The sequence below is a fragment of the Euprymna scolopes genome, chromosome 15 (assembly GCF_053919585.1).
Source record: "Euprymna scolopes isolate OS-2025 chromosome 15, ASM5391958v1, whole genome shotgun sequence".
NCBI classification, from domain to species: Eukaryota; Metazoa; Mollusca; class Cephalopoda; order Sepiida; family Sepiolidae; genus Euprymna; species Euprymna scolopes.
This window is the reverse complement of record NC_136496.1, coordinates 29,064,797-29,082,374: the sequence shown is the minus strand read 5'-3', so window position 1 is coordinate 29,082,374 and position 17,578 is coordinate 29,064,797. Positions and strand designations below refer to the sequence as shown.

At 36.2% G+C, this 17,578-nt stretch overlaps 1 protein-coding gene and 1 long non-coding RNA gene across 2 annotated transcripts in view; both read left to right on the top strand.

The window, feature by feature from the left end:
* Positions 1-17,578, top strand: part of LOC145293759 (S-adenosylmethionine sensor upstream of mTORC1-like) — an 852,347-nt gene that overhangs the window by 458,435 nt on the left and 376,334 nt on the right. The window lies entirely within an intron of this gene.
* Positions 3,389-8,113, top strand: LOC145293763 (uncharacterized). Its single transcript, XR_013869763.1, has 2 exons — positions 3,389-3,786; positions 7,555-8,113. It is a non-coding gene; the product is annotated as an uncharacterized LOC145293763 (long non-coding RNA).

Genomic DNA, 17,578 nt, shown 5'->3' with positions numbered 1-17,578 from the left:
CGTTGTCAAAGCTTTTTTTTTCACGGGCACCTGTTTTTTTCACACACACCTACAAACACCCGGGCAACGCTGAGTACCCCTCGCTAGTCTTTAATATAAAACCAAAATGTGTGTGTGCATTTTTTGTGTATGTCCGCCAAAGGCTTTTTTCAGGGGGGGGGGTGCTCGGTGGGATCACTCATTCTTAAAACGTTTTATATGTTCCGTATATTATAATATCTAAGATTTACGAAAACGACCTTAATTTCGGCGACTTTTACACGCAATTTCCGAGATTGTTTTCACTTGCCGTGTGTTTCTTTGGATTTTCAGTATAAAAAAAAGCGAAACTAAAAGAAAGCAATACGTTCTCGGCCTTGCGTGGGATTAGTGTAGTAGACAGCATACAAAGGGTTTTTTTCTTGTTCATAAATATAAAAGCGAAAATGTGTGTATGTATGTATGTTCGCTTTTTGTGTATGTCTGTAAAAGGCTTTTTTCGCTGGACTTCTCTGTCGGCTCATTCCTTCTCAAAACTTTTTATATGCTGTCTAAATGATAATATCTAAGAGTTAACAATGGGGGTCGCCTGTCTATTTAATTTGCTCGACTGTGAAAAGATAAATATTCAATATTTTTCGATCGCCGCATGTGCATTAGGCCTTTTCGTACAATAAAAGCGAATCTAATTCTGGCGGAATTGTTCCGATCATGATCGCTGCAAATGTCCGAAAGCAATCAGCTTTGATCAATGTGGAGTTTCTCCTTATATCAGACAATTGCTATTTAATTTGGACAATCCCATTTTTATGGGGAGCTGGTCTCTCCCACAACATCTTGGGGGGGGGGGGAATGCTGCCCCGCAGTAAATACTACCCCGCAGTCAGAGTTGATCTCATTAAGTCATTAATTACGGGCACCTGCCAATTCATAATACTTAAATAAATTCAAACATGTTTCCGTTAATATTTCATGATGGCCCAATGGTTAACGTCGCACGTTTTTTTTTCACACTTTAATTTCATACTTCGACTTCGATCCTTCATACTTACCTACGAAAACTTTTTTATTTTACCCCCCCCCTCCGACATAAACACCCGAGTGTTTTGATTTACCTAAAACCACACACACACCTCCAAACACCTGGGAAACGCCGGATACCCTCCCCCCACTACTCTATTATATAAAACGCAAAATGGGCCCGTGCGTTTGATTTACAAACGGACATCGTCTCTATCTTTATTTTGATTGAGTTTTTAAAAATTCCCTCTTTTCGAGTGTTTGTTTGTCTTTCTTGTATAAATAAAACGAAACTAACCGAAGCAAAGGCGAAGACGTTTTGAAGCCAATTAGGTTTGATCAGTGTGGGGGAAACCCTGCATATCAGACAATTGCTATTTATTTGGACACTGCCAGAATTCCTCCTTTTTGGGGGGAGCTGGTTTGCCTCAATATCGTGGGGAAACAAATAAATAAATTGGTAGGAAGCGGAAAACTTAACTGGCCTCCGACCAGCTATAAAAGCAACTTTTATTTCTGCGCGTGTGTACTTCTTAACTTTATTAGTAACTCATTCATTTCGCTATACGCTATGGCATAATGGTTAGCGAGAAAGATTAATTAACCCACCTCTCTCACTCTCACTTTTTTTTAATTAATTTTTTTTATATTTCGGCTTTCGTCGCCCGTGCAAAATTTAATCCCGAACTCTTTTTTTCACCTTCTTTTCCCCCATTCGCAGCACGGGTTCGAGCCCTTTTTTTGTGTAACACCTACAAACACCCGGGCAATGCCGGGCACCCCCACTAGTATATATATATATATATATATATATATATATATATATATATATATAAGGCACTTTCTGTGTTCGTGTAAGAGTTCGTTTCCTATGGATAAGCAGAAAAGCTAGGCATATTAAATAAGCAGTAGGTTCTTTGATATGACAGAGGCACATTCGAAATGAATGTTTCTGTTTAGATGCATGATACTTGACTTTTGCATTTTAAACTTTAATTCAAGCCATTATATATAAAAGTAATTTTATAAAACCAACAGTAGGTTCTCTACAGTGCAATGTAGACTACAATGTATTGTGAACTAAGTCATTGCACAGATGAATATGAAACTTCATCCCGGTGCACTGTGCTGGGTCCCCAACTAGGGCAGACAATCGAATCAATTTGATTGAAAAAAAGGGGGCGATTTCACCGATTTTGATAGTAATACATTTTGGGAGTGTAAAAAATTCATTGTTTATCATTTAATCCCGGGCAACGTCGGATTTCCCTGCTAATATGTAATAATAGAAAAAATATAAAAATTGTTTTTCCGCAATCAACATACAATGCAACCCGTACTCGCAATGTCAGCCATCAACAGGCTTCATAATTTTCATTCTTTTTTCCTTTTGTTCTTTGTGTTTTGGTTTTCTTTTAGTCTTTTTTGTTTCAATTTTGTCCACTGACCCTCTTTAATCTTTGAGTCACCTCGGTTCCAACTACCCCTCTGTGTTTCCACTCACTCTCCCCGGGCGGTTATCATCTACAAAGAAGAAGAAGAAGAAGAAGAAGAAGAAGAAGTTGCTCGAAGGTTAGAGGTGCTTCTTCCAGTCGAGGATGATTTAATCATCTACAAAATCAGATGTGAAAAATGATTTCCTAATGCCAAGTAATGGTCAGCAGATGATGAAAACGAACCCTAACAACAATAATAAAAAAAAAAGAATCAAAATAGCAAAACCCAGCCCCTCCCCCCTTTACTACACACGCTAATCCCGCCTGCATTGTGCAAAAAAAAAAAAAAAAAAAAAAAAAAATTGAAAGCAGAACTTATTAAGTTATTCACATCTCACTTCTCAGGGTGTTAGGTTCAGCCATGCGTACCTCTTTTTAGTTTTACGCTCCAGAAGACAATAACTTCCGGTTACAGAGTGATGTTACCATTTAGATATTGTTTTGTATGCTCTTCCCGTCGCTGAATTGCTGGGATATTTCATGGCTATCTTTTTCTTTTTTTTTTTTTTTTTTTTCAGAAATTTTATTTATTTTTTATTTTTTTATATCTGATCTCTATTGTCATATATCTAGATTCACTCCCCCTGTAAAATGGTGGAAAACAGTGGTCAGCTGTCAACATGGACTTTAACTCAAGCAGTGGAACGACTCGGACTGACTAGTTTATGGCCGATATACATTGGACACCACATTGTTTTGAAATAGCTGTTCTATTTCTTTCATTATTCATCGTTGCCAGCATTCTTGACCATGCGTCACAAAATATATATATATATATATATATATATATATATATATATATATATATATATATATATATATATATATATATATATATATATATATACTTGAAGAGTTTAGGTGCAAAACGTGATAAATCAAATTTTTGGAAATTTAGAAAAAGACGTTTTTTTTTACACCGCAAATCTTCTTGAACAAACCCTAATTTTGAAATTTTTTTAACATTAATATGTGAAAATTTGATAAGACGGTGGACATTAAAAATCTTGAATTTTACTGTAGAAGTGTGTTTAAATTGAAAGCCTATGTTTTTTTTGTTTTTTTTTACAAAGGCGTCACCACTTATCAAGGCCCAGAGGCCACTCGAGGATAAGGGTCAATAAGTGCACAGTTGTCAATTGGACAGTGACGTAGTAATTGTTAGTAGTAGAAATTTGGTATATTGGATTATTTAAGGGGAAAGGCTCATCAAGAACTTGTTTACATTGGACTTGAAGACGACCATATTGTAGTCAGCTGGAAAGCAGGCAAATGGAAGAGAGTTTCACAGGTGTGCAGTTCTAAGAAAAAAGCTTTGTTCATGGAATCTGCGTTTAGGTTTAGGCACGGATAAAGAGTGGGGGAAATTATTGATAGTGGCTTTAGATAGGCGAGTATTTCTCATGAAAGTTTGGCGAGGGGGACCATAGATTGGAGCTCAGACGAGCACTTGCAGTTTTAGGGAAGAGAAAGGGCTTCCCCCAATATGTTACGAAGTCTATTTTCAACTTTGTCAAGGCAGAATAAGTCTTTCTAGCAGCTCCTGCCCAGATGTGGCAAGAGTACTCCATTCTTGGACGTACCTGGCTCTTATATAAGTAGAGAATTGAATTGCATCAGCAGTGGGATATCTATTGGATCGATAGAAGGATCCCACCATTTGCAACAGATTTGATGTACGTGTTCCATTTCATATCAGGAGTAAAAGTCAAGCACAGGAGCTTGTCAAAACATGGAGCCTCCTCACGACAAGAGCTATTCATTTCAATTGATGCCAGATGGGGCTCAGTGTGTGTGTGCAGTCAGCATCAACCCTATTCAGGGTTTAACCGACTTCCTCCAAAGGAGGAAGTTTCATGGGAGTATGAAATTCACAAGCGGTCCCCAGCCGCATGTATATCTCCGTTAGGGGAGATGACGACGTTAGGTTTTTGCAACTTTTTGCAGGAAGGCGTCGACGTCCTCCTACATACAGCACCTGGACTTCCCAAAATTGGTCACCCATTTTAGTATTGACCAGGATCAACTTAACTTCGGTGATCTGATGGGAACCGGTGTGTCAACGTGATTATGCCGTATATGGGGAGGAGGGGGGCTCAGAGCGTTGATGATGTACCCATTTTTATCTATATAAACAATCTTCTTACTTGGACACCGCATTGTTTTGAAATAGAAGTTCTATTTCTTTTAATATTCATTGTTTCCTGCATTCTCGATCATTCGCCAAAAGAAACTTGTTTCTGTAGAAATATGGTTGGCGGGATGTATGATTATCTATTGAAAACAAATTTCCGTTACAAATTAAATTCAGTAAAAATAGAAAACTTCCACTAGAAGTTAGCAATTCGAATTGGCACCGTATATAAATGATGCCATGTAGAGGAAATCCCAAGTGAAAGAGTTTACGTGCAAAACGCGATAAATCCAATTTTTTGAAATTTAGGAAAAGACGTTTTTTTATACCGCAAATATTGTTGAACGAACCCCATTTTTTTTTATTTTTTAAACATTAATACGTGAAAATTTTGATAAGAAGATGAACACTGAAAATCTTGAATTTTACTGTAGAATGTATTTTAATTGAAAGGGTAATTTTTTACAAGGTAGTCACCACTTCTCAAGGCCCGGAAGCCACTCGGGGATAATGGTTATTGCGTGTACAGTACGTTAGTATTGGAGATTTGATAAAGTGTCTTACTTAAGGGTGCGGTTCATCAGTTTGTTTATGTTGGACTTGAAGACATCCAGTTTGTAGTCAGGTGGGAAGCAGGCAAACGGAACAGAGTTCTACAGGCGTGCACTTCTAAGAAAGCTTTGTTCATGGAATGTACGTTTTAGTTTTGGCACAGATAAAGGGTGGGGAAAATTTTTGACAGTGGTTTCAGCTAGACGGGTGTTTATCGTGGAAGATTGGTTAGGGACTGGAGGTCAGACGAGCACTTGCCATGGAAGTAACGATAAAACAAATTTTTATCTATATGAACAATCTTCTATATGGCATAATCACGTTTGACACACCGGTTCCCGTCAGATCACTGAAGTTAAGCAATGATGAGCCTGTTTAATATCAGATGGGTGACCATTTGGGACTTCCAGGTGCTGTATGTGCTCTCTGTTTATCTCGGCATTATTTTCAATCGTCCTGGATTCTCCTTGCCACTGGACTCTATCCTTACATCATCAACGCTCTGATCCCCATCTGGCATCAATTGTGATGGATGGCTCTCGTCTGGGTGAGGCCCCGTGTTTTGACAAGCTTCTGGGTTTGACCTTTACTCCTGATCTGAAATGGAACACGTACATCAAGTCTTTTGCCAGGGTCGCTGGAAAGATGGTGGGATCCTTCTACCACTCCAGAAGATATCTCACTACTGATGCAATTCTCTATCTATATAAAAGCCAAGTACGTCCAAGGATGGAATATTGTTGCCATATCTGGGCAGGAGCTGCTAAAAACAGCCTATTCTGCCTTGACAGAGTACAAAATAGACGTTGTGGCTTAGTGGGGGATGCCCTTTTCTCTACCCTGCAACCTCTCTCCCACAGAAGAGACGTTGCGAGTCTATCCTTGTTTTATCGTTATTTCCATAGCAGGTGCTCATCTGAACTCCAATCTCTGGTCCCCCCTCGCCAATCTTTCACGAAAAACACCCGTCTAGCTGAATCCACTGTGAAAAATTTCCCCCACTCTATATCTGTGCCTAAATCAAAACGCGGATTCCATGAACAAAGCTTCTTTCTTAGAACTGCACGCCTGTGGAACTCTGTTCCGTCTGGCTGCTTCCCACCGGACTACAACTTGGATGTCTTCAAGTCCAATGTTAACAAATTCCTAATGAACCACCCCCTTAAGTAAACACTTCATCAAATCTCCACACTAACGCAATGTACTTGCAATAACCCTTATCCCTGAGTGGCTTCCGGGCCTTGATAAGTGGTAATCACTGTGTAAAAAAAAAAAAAAACTCAAGCAACGCCGATTCAGAAGAGGTGTGGTTGGTTATTGCGCAACACTTGCCACACAATTACATGCGCAGCTGTCCCTACAGGAGGTATCCTTTGTCTTTCGAGACTGAACGGAGGCATCGGTAAACAATCTTCTGACTTGGACACCATATTGTTTTGAAATAGAAGTTCTATTTCTTATAATATTCATTGTTTCTTAATCATTCGTCAAAAAAATAAAAATCTTGGTTCTGTAATGATATGGTCGGCAGGATGTATAATTATCTATTGAAAGTAAATTTCCATTACAAATTAAATTAAGTAAAAATAGAAAATTTCCACTGACATTGTAAGAAGTCCCGAGTGACACATGGGGAACTGCCGGGATATTTCATGGCTTTTCTTTTTTTTTTTTCTTGAGGAAATTTTATTTTTTATATTTGGTCTCGATTGTCATATATGAGTATTTACGTAAATAGTCTCTAGCATTCTTGATCATCTGTTAAAAAAAAAAAAAATTACTTGTTTTTGTAGTAATATGCCAAGTTGGAGGTATGTTTATGTATGGAAAGGAAATTTCCATGATAAATTTAATTCTTCTCCTCCGATGTGACGTCACATTGCGCACCCACTTCCATCCCATAGCCTTTGAGCCCCTGGAAGGGCGTAGGTCATCTGCAACTTTGTAGATGCTTTTGCAGCGAGGAATTCTTTTTTCGGGCTGAGGATGCTGGCCCCACCCCCAATCGTCCCAGAAGGTACATACTGCACCTAGCCTTCCCAAATGGTTCCCCATCTGATACTGACCAGGCTCAACGTTGCTTAACTTCGGTGATCTTTGGTCATTTGCATATGTGTCATATATCTGCTGCTGCTACCAACATTAGCGGCTCTGTTCCACAATGTTGCAGTTTGTGGAAAAGAAGCTGTAATACAATGAGGTAATAAAACAGCGAATTGATGAAGACCACTAGACCAACGAGTCAAACAAGCTGGAACAAAGGAAACAGTGAATAGACCAAACAATTCTCAATAACACACGCCGTAATAGTATTTATAAAAGAAAACTGGATAAATTCTTAAACTACTGGTCAAATAACGCTGTAATTAAGAGGGAATAGTAATCATACACCCAAGATGGTTTTTAACTAGTAAAATCTTTGTTTGGATGAATAACGCGTACAGACATATCGCCAGGTTGAAATGCAAAATGTTGAGAGAGGTTGCAATGAAGAAGAAAGGTTGGGGGGTCAATCCAGTTACCGATACGTTTCTGCACTTTATCAGGCATCTTCAAACGAGACAGAAATTTATCAGTCGAAACATGACAATAGTACTCCATATATCATCTGCTAGTAGAGAAAAGAAACAAAGAAAAGCAAAAGAGAAAAGAAAAGAGAAAAGAAACAAAGAAAAGAAACAAACTACTGAGGATGGAATTTGAAATATATTTAAATTACAAACAAGTAAAACATTTGTTTAATTTCGTGATATGGCGTTGTACTTTGTCTTTTAAGCGCACCTGATGCGTTATTTTATTCACACACACACACACACACACACACACACACACACACATTTCCTTTGGTATATCTATCCTTATTTTCAATATTTTTAAGAGAAAAATAGTTGAGCATTGAAGTCTAGAGAAATAGTAAAAAAAAAAAAAAACCCCAAAAAAACAACAACAACAACAAAAACACTTATGTTTTCAGCTGCCACTGTATGCATAAACGATTGTACACCAGTGAAAGACCAAGGTGATCAAATGTTCACTTGCTCGGTGAACTAATAACTAGAGAATAGGGGTGAGAAAGTGTTCAGAGCAATAGAGAGAACCGATTTTTACAAGAAGCAGAAAGAGCAATGGATTCAGTCATTTTGTTAAAAGGTTTTATGCTTCAAATCCTTTATATCTTCAAATATTTTGTTTTCTATTTACATAGGCACCACCACTTATCAAGGCCCAGAGGCCACTCGAGGATAAGGGTTAAAGAGCCTACAGTAGTCAATTGGACAATATAGTAATCGTCAGTAATGGGAAATTCGGTAAATTTGTTTACTTAAGTGAAACGACTCATCAAGAACTTGTTTACGTTGGACTTGAACACAACCATATTGTAGTCAGTTGGAAAGCAGGCAAACGGAAGAGAGTTCCACGGGCGTGCAGTTCTAAGAAAGAAACTTTGTTCATGGAATTTACGTTATTCATCGTGTTTGGTTTAACATGGTTATTTTGCAGAAGAAAATTGTTACTTTTATTTCGGGATTTTCAAAATATGATTGTTCAGCCGTGACGAATGCAATACATCATGGAAAGGGAGTTTCTGTTGAAAAGCCAAACCAGATAGAAGGAGCCCGTTAGCCCTACACTAGGTGTGTCAGAAATTTCGTGAAAAATAGTGAATAATTCCACCCTATCTTTCCAGGTTTATAACTCCTCGAAAAATGTAATTCAAGCCCTAATTTTTTTTTTTCGGTTAAAGGAGCAAGGACCAAGATTTCATTAAAAAAAAAAACAAAAAAAACAAAAAAGAAAACAACGTGTTTTTTTTTAAAAAAAGGTTTTAAACTTCGGACTTTACAGGTAAATTTCTAAAAACACTACTTTTTTTGTTTTAAATTTGAATATATTATTTATTAGCCTTTTCTCTTCAATTTGTGATATATAAAATTTTGGTGAGTAAATTAATTATTTACTTTTTAATAGACATTTGAAAATGGTGGTGGGGGGGGCGTGAATAAAAAAAAAAACGTTTGTCTAAAATATTATATTCGGTTTATTGGAAAGAGCATAACATTTCACATTGACCCTAAAAATATCGTAAAAATAGAATCAATAGAAAAATTTTGATAGATTTTTAAAGTTTAAAAATTGAAAAATATTGAGTTTGTAAAATTCATTACTGTTTTTTAAAAAATAAAAAAAATATTTCTATTACTTTTAAAACAACTGTAATGTTTATTTTGGAAGTATAATCCATAAAAAAAAATAAACAACCCACTTTTAAAAGAGAAATTACGAGTTTTTTATATTTTATTCGCAGTTTCGTGTTAGGGATATCAAAAATTCCTACAAAAATTCTGATACACCTAGCCCTACCCATAATGTCATTACAAACAAAACACCCACTTCTAATTTGCTATAAGTCAGCACTGAAGTGCTTAGAAAACTGTCTTAGAATGTCCCTGTCTTAGAAAACTATCATAAAATGCTTAGAAAACTGTCTTAGAATGTCCCTGTCTTAGAAAACTGTCATAAAATGCTTAGAAAACTGCCAGAAGAAGGCTTATTAAGAATGCTCAGAAAACTGTCAGAAGAATGCTCATACCACTGTGCAAAGAAAAAAGGAAAACACCCAATATTTGGTTTATTAAAGTCAGTAAGTCGATGTCTGCAGACAGCCTGATCTGGTAACACCAGGTCTCTTAATCGAAATATGTGTTTTCAAAGTTTCAAAAACATTTCATGTAAGCTGGCAGCATGATAGTCCGAACTATGTGAATAAAGTAAAGTTGTTTTATTTGTGGAGAGTTCGCTTCCATTTTCATGACCCTTGGTCATTTCACGCTCAATTAATTTCAATTTTATGTCGAACACGGACATCAATTATTGTTCCTTAAGAATGAAACCAAAACGACGGCGGCACAACTTTTAAACTTCATTATCTACAGACTGTCTTATCAACCATTTTGTATTCGTATTTTCATCTTTGCTTTTAATTTTCTAAAAGAATATATATATATATATATATATATATATATATATATATATATATATATATCCGATAATGAAAACGGAGAGAGGGGTAGGCATAGCTATAACTTGTTTCATTGGAGGGCGTCTTTAATTTATTGATGTCTTCCAAGTTTTAAAACTACCTAAAATGACAGACATAAAGAACAATCACTTTTTTTTTTTTTTTTTTTTTTTTTTTTTTTTTCTTGGGCCAACGTTGTTTTATTTTTCTTGTATGAATCAAACAATTTAGTCAAAGACAAGAATGCAAGTCATCCGGACTTTATTAAAAAGTTAAGTTCTCAAAGTTTCTCCAACGACCCCAGTGACATTTATGGCTTCTTCTCTCTGAACTAATTATCCTATCTGTCTCATTCATAAACTAACAGTTGGAGCATGGCTGACCACGATAAGGGTGATAGTGGTAGTAAGGGTCGGTTCTGGGTTCATGATTGGCCTAATGGATACCATTGCAAAATACTGAATCGACTATGTGATCTGTGGGGTCCATATATGTATTAATACCTTTACGATATGCATATAGTATAATCATGTTGATACACTAGCTCCAATTAGATGAGTGACTGTTTGTGAATAGCAATCACTGATGAGAAAGTATAAATTTTCAAAGCATCATGGAATAAGGAATAACCTTTATTATATGGAACTCTTTTCCCTTTGCCTGTTTTCCTTCTGACTACAATTTGGTGGTCTTCAAGTCAAACGTAAACAAATTCTTGAGGCACCGTCCCCTTAAGTACCTATTTACTATGCCTCCCCACGGGACAGAGTTAGACACCAGGGTCATTTTTTTAACGTGGAGAAAAGGTACAAAAATAAAAATTGTCTCAGTCGTGAAGGATTTCTCCTCCACTGAAAGAGAACAAGAAATAGAAGTGCAGCATCTGAAGAACAGATACTACACTTTGATCTTGACCATAGTACTGTATGTGGAAAACTATATACATATATAGAGAGAGAAAGAGACAGACAGACAGACAGACAGATAAAGATAGTCGGTTTTAATTGTAACAATATATTTAAAATACTTCTCATACGTGTTAATCTGACCTAAACATAAATTCTGGCAAACGCCTACTCTTAAAAAGCCGCTATGATACTAAAATTTGAAAAATTGTATTTTTTATCTATTATTACACTAAATATGAGTTAATCAACGTTTGTTTATCTAAGGCTTCTTCCATATAATTTGAAGTACACAAAATACATACTAAAATGTTCCTCAGTTTTGGAAGTGACTTATGTTTTAAAGAAAAAGAGTCCATTTTACTTATTCTAATTAATGGTATATACGGCATAATGATGTAGACATACCGGTTCTCATTAGGTCATAGAAGTTAAGCAATGTTGAGCCTGGCCAGTGCAAGATCGGAGGTCATTTGGGTTGTTTGGTTGTTTTTGTTTTACGGCATATCAACCCTTTTCAGGTTATTTAATGGCGAATCCAGTGATTTTGAAGAAAAATTTTTTTAATAGAATATATATTTTTTTTTTCAAGTCGGTTTCTATTTAGCCCATAGTTTGGACCATAACAGGTACTATCACTCTGGGGCAGAATGGACCTAGGAGCAATGGAAATTAAAGGGTAGCTCCACACTCCCCAAAGCCCACAAGCTGGGGCCTCACCATCGGATATAGTTTAAGGTCATATCCAGAACCGGTCATTTGGGAATACTAGGTGCTGTATGTATTCATAGTTTAGGTCATAGGTATGTACTCATAGGTCATAGGTATGTGGTCATAGGTCATAGGTATGTGGTCATAGGTATGTACTCATAGGTCATAGGTATGTATTCATAGATCATAGGTATGTGGTCATAGGTCATAGGTATGTACTCATAGGTCATAGGTATGTGGTCATAGGTCATAGGTATGTACTCATAGGTCATAGGTATGTATTCATAGGTCATAGGTATGTGGTCATAGGTATGTACTCATAGGTCATAGGTATGTATTCATAGATCATAGGTATGTGGTCATAGGTCATAGGTATGTACTCATAGGTCATAGGTATGTGGTCATAGGTCATAGGTATGTACTCATAGGTCATAGGTATGTATTCATAGATCATAGGTATGTGGCCATAGGTCATAGGTATGTACTCATAGGTCATAGGTATGTGGTCATAGGTCATAGGTATGTACTCATAGATCATAGGTATGTACTCATAGGTTAGGTCAGTGAGTAAGTGTAATGCCTCAGAAAGATGAATGGCCATACCTTGTACAGTTCCAAGTCACAGTTAGGCAAGTTATAGCACTTGTTATCTTCTCTCTGATACTCTGGAAGACTATCATACAGGGGGTAGATTGAGTTCCTCAGCCATGATGAATGCAATGCATCTAGGAAGGGGAGGTTCTGTTGAAAAGCCAAGCCAGATAGGAGCCCTTTAGCCTTGCACATAATAGTATCACAAAAAACGCCCGCTTTTAATTTGTCAGAAATCAGCACGGAAGTAGTAAGGCTTAGGAAACTGTCATAGAATGTTAATGTCACTGTGCAATCTGGTCTAACTGGAGATAGCAAAAAAAAAAAAAAAAAAAAAAAAAGAACGTTAGGAAAGGTATTAATGCGCAAATTGGTCAAATAGCAACTTGTGTTCAACTAATTCCATACAATGAATCATTTACAATAGATATTACTAGCAGGGCCTGGGGTGCAGCATTGTTGGGGAAAATTGTTTTTCTTTCAATTTGCCCATCTTCCTTTTTCTCAAGGGAGATAACTCTCCCTTTTTTAAGGGAAAAAACAATTATTTTTAGATTGCACCTAACAGAAGGCTGTTCAGGTCGCACTTTTTACTAATTAGATGATCACCAAAGTGTGTGTTCCAGCATGTCATTGAATACTAATAAAAAGACTGTTAAATATTTATGTTTGAAACTTGGTGGATAAGTCAGGCACAAGGTGAAGTTTATTTGTACTAAATATAGTTTGATAGCAGAAAAGACTGTGAATTTTATTAACAGCTAGTAGGTCGCCTGATGTTGCCCGGTCGTAAGACACGCTTAAATATGATATTTTAATTTAATCAGATTACAGATTTATTATTATAGAGACAACTCTCTATAGATTATTATACTCAACCTTATATATATTCAACCTTATATATATTCAACCTTATATATAGTCGTGAGACAAAAAAAGTATATATGCCTTGGGTGCCATTAGCTAGAATTGAAATCAAAGCATACAACTATCAACCCTCATTCCTCAGTCACTGAATCACACTCAGATGCATGTGAGTGTATATATATATATATATATATATATATATTAATCGCCATATATATTTTATAAATTACTAACTAGCTCTACCTACGTATTGAGCACTTTTGAAGTAAATACTTAAAGTTTACGCATAAATCTATACTTTCATATATTAAATTTATGCGAATAAATGAAGTAGTTTTATATATATATATATATATATATATATATATATATATATAATTATTTACCACAATAATTATTAAATACCTACAAACGCTAGTATTTCATCCTTTCAGGAATCATTAGTGCAGGCTGTCACGATTAAGACCGGTCGAGAAATTGAAACCCAGCAACAAAGCCATCTCTGACTCCGTTAGCAAGAACTAAATTCATTCAGCCACCATCAATCGTGAGAAATATCGTTGAAATTTAAACATTTATTTTTAAATGTTTTTAACGTCTGTCAGAGTGATATAATCATTATATGATGATCTGCTTATGCCAGCTAATGTAACTAAATATATATATATATATCTGTCATGCTTTTTAACAAAAAGAGGGTGGACCTCGTCCTTGTCCATTCGCACTTTTCTCAATAACTACGCCTTGGAATTAAAAAAAAATTTTGCACAAGCATTAAACATGATATGAGTAAAAAATGTAAAAGAATGTTTTTTTCCTGGAAAACCCTGGCCCCCCCCCCTTTCGGGTTAAAATGGCTAAAATTGACACTTTTGTGCTTATTAAAAAAAAATTGAGGCCTTGGATTTTTATAAAACTTTCTGAAAAGTTGTAACTAACTAATTTCTATATAATTTTGTTTTTCTATACTTTGCGATAACTCTTGAAAGTGCCCAAGGGGCTCTTTTAGGGCTAATAAAAACACTCCATTATTGGGACTTTTTTTTACCATATTTGTCCAAAATTGTCTTTGTGTGTCTATTCAGCAGTTTTGCATGGTTCTGAATTCAAATTTAAATATGTTAAGGCCTTGGGGACTTTTGGGCCTAAATGGAGAGGGGCAAATGATGGGCTTTAATCATTTCTTTTTTGCATGGTGCAAAACTCAAATTTACATATGTTAAGGCCTAAAACTGCACTGTTTGTTGATTTTCACCACGATTTGACGTCCCCTGAGGACTTTGGGGGCTAAATGGAGGGGGGGGGTTAAATGCTGAACTTAGTCATTTTTTTTATGCCTCGTTTACAGTACACTCACGGGGGACCATTCATGCTTCATTTGTTTAAAAAATGAAGACAAGATGTAAGCAATCAAGCAAGATCCACATAGTTTTATAATTATATAGATTTCACAGGTGTCAGTTTGGGAGTACCTTGTGTCAGAAAGGTTTTTAAATGACTAGGAAATGATCCTTTATTGTATCTATACGTTTATTCCACCTGGCATTTCGATCTAATAAACCCAAAGTATTTTATAAAACTATAAACGCCTTTCTTTAGTCTAAAGTTGTGCAAAATCTGAACTTGTCCACTAGATGTGAAGAGAGTTGAAGGGGGAGGAGGAGGCTCTTTTGCTTGATTTCTCTAGTTTTCTTTTTCTTTTTCTTATGCACATGCAAATATGTTGAAGGCAGGTAATATATTACAATACTTGCACCATTTTTTTTTATTACATGGGATAGTCCTGCAAACTTTATTAATCTTGTAATCAACCATTGTTTCGGCTCCTGATGATAACAACACCACCTTCATTATAATAAAACACCTACCAATATGGAAAAGCAATATATTAACAATAATGATATACAAATACTAGCTGGGCGTCCAGCGTTGCCCGGCCGTAAAATACGCTTAAATATGATATTTTAATTCATGTAGATTTCATATTTCATACAGATTCAATTATCTATTAATTCCGATGCCTCCCTTCAGTCTGGAAAGACAAAGGATACTCGATGTAGGGGCATCTGTGCATGTAATTGTGAGGTGAGGGTTGCGCAATCCCAACCACACCTCTCCTAAATTGGCACCGCTTGAGTTCAGTGGCAAAGAGAAGTCCAGGACGGCTGGAAACAATGCCGAGATAAGCAGAGAGCACGTACAGCACTTGGAAGTCCCAAATGGTCACCCATCTGGTACTGGCCAGGCTCATCGTTGCTTAACTTCAGCAATCTGATGGGAAACGGTACGTCAAACATGATTATGCTGTATAAATTGTTATATATTATATTGTACCCAATATAAAGTAGTAGTTTCAAAAGTAATGTATATATATATATATATATATATATATATATATATATATACGGCATAATCGCGTTGACACGCCGGTTCTCATCAGATCACTGAAATTAAGCAACGTTGAGCCTGGTTAATACCAGATGAGTGACCATTTGGGAATTCTAGGCACGGTATGTGCTCTCCGCTTATCACGGCATTTGCTTCCAGTCGTCTTGTACATACACTTCACTTGCCACTGGTATTTAACAATGTCGACTGAGGAGAGGTGTGGTTGGAGATTGCGCACTTCTTGCCACAAAACATTTACCGTGCATAAACCCCTTCTTGGGTATCCATAGTCTGTCAAAGACTGAACGAGCCTGTAATGTTGGTATGTAAAATTACAATGATTAAAGTATGCCCAAACGTCTAAGCTCCAATTTGTTTGCTAAAGAGCATTGCATTATACGCTAGTTTGTTATTTCACTCCTCAGTATGCTCAACCCGAGATAGGGAGCATTTATAGTTATCCACAGACAGTTTTGCTGTATCACAGCTCTTCAGTCTAGCTAGACTAGCAACTACTTCAAGCCAGGATTGGAACTTCACCTCCTGCCACAAAAAGTCCACGCACAGGCAACCCTTGTGGGTATCCACATTCTGTTAAAGACTGAAAGAACCCTATATATATATATATATATATATATATATATATATATATATATATATATATATATACTTTGAGTGCTATAAACTAGAATCAAAACCAAAAATTATAGCACTCCAGCCTTGAGCTATCACCAGATGGATAAGAAAAAGTTAGAAATAAACAGACGTTAACATATAAAGGTGTATTTGCACATAAGTAAAAAAACACTTTATGTCCGCTTATGTCTACAGAGTTCTATTTTTTTTTTCAATTTTGACTCTTTAGCAGCTATTTTTACCAGTTAAATGTTCATAAAAGAACAGTCCACAAGAAAGGGCAATCATCTGACTCATCTAGCGTCCCTCTGCGACCTTGCGTCTCGGGAGATATGCAGCTGGAAAAATGGAGACTGATAGAGACGCAAACGAATACATAGACGTAGTGAGTTTTCTGAATATTTACACGTACAATCCATCCTGAAAAATGCTTTATAGACGATAAATAGCGATATCCTTTTTTTTTTTTGTTTTAACTTTTGAAATCACTAGAATATATTGAGTAAGATATAATATTAATAGAGTATTGGTTCTATAATAATAAATACGGAATCTGCATGATTTAAAATATCATATTGAAGCACATTTTATGACCGAGTAATGCTGGGCTGCCTGCTAATATGAGTATCTACATATAAATATATATACTTGGAAGTCACTACTTATCAAGGCCCGAGGGTCACTCAAGGATAGGGGTTAAATAATGTAAGGCGTTAATCATATAAATTGAGTAGAATTTGATTATTTATGGGGACGACTCAACAAGAACTTGTTTACATTGGATTTCAAAGCTACCATGTTGTATTCAACCGGGAAGCAGATCAGTGGAACAGTGTTCAACAGATGAGCAGTTTTGAGAAAGAAGCTTTGTTCATGGAATCTGTGTTTAGATTTAGGCACAGATAGAGAGTGGGGGGGGGTAGAATCGTATATAGTGGTTGTAGGTAGGTGAGTGTTTTTTTTTTTGTGAAAGTTTGGCAAATAGAGGACTATATGTTGGTATTCATGATATATTAGAGAAAGATTTGACCGGTTCATTCATCTATTGAATTCTGTTTAGATTGTTGGGATCGAGAAAAAGTGAATTTGCAAATTCAGTTGAATATATAAAAAATGAAAATACAAAATACAAAGTAAGACTATTTTCCTTCTTTCTTTCTCCTCTCATTCTGCACATGTCTCTATATTGTCCTGGTTTAATACTCCTCTGAGTTCATCAGATCTAAGCCTCTCTTGAAGACTCACATTATACATCGATGCCTGATAGACTCTTCTTTTG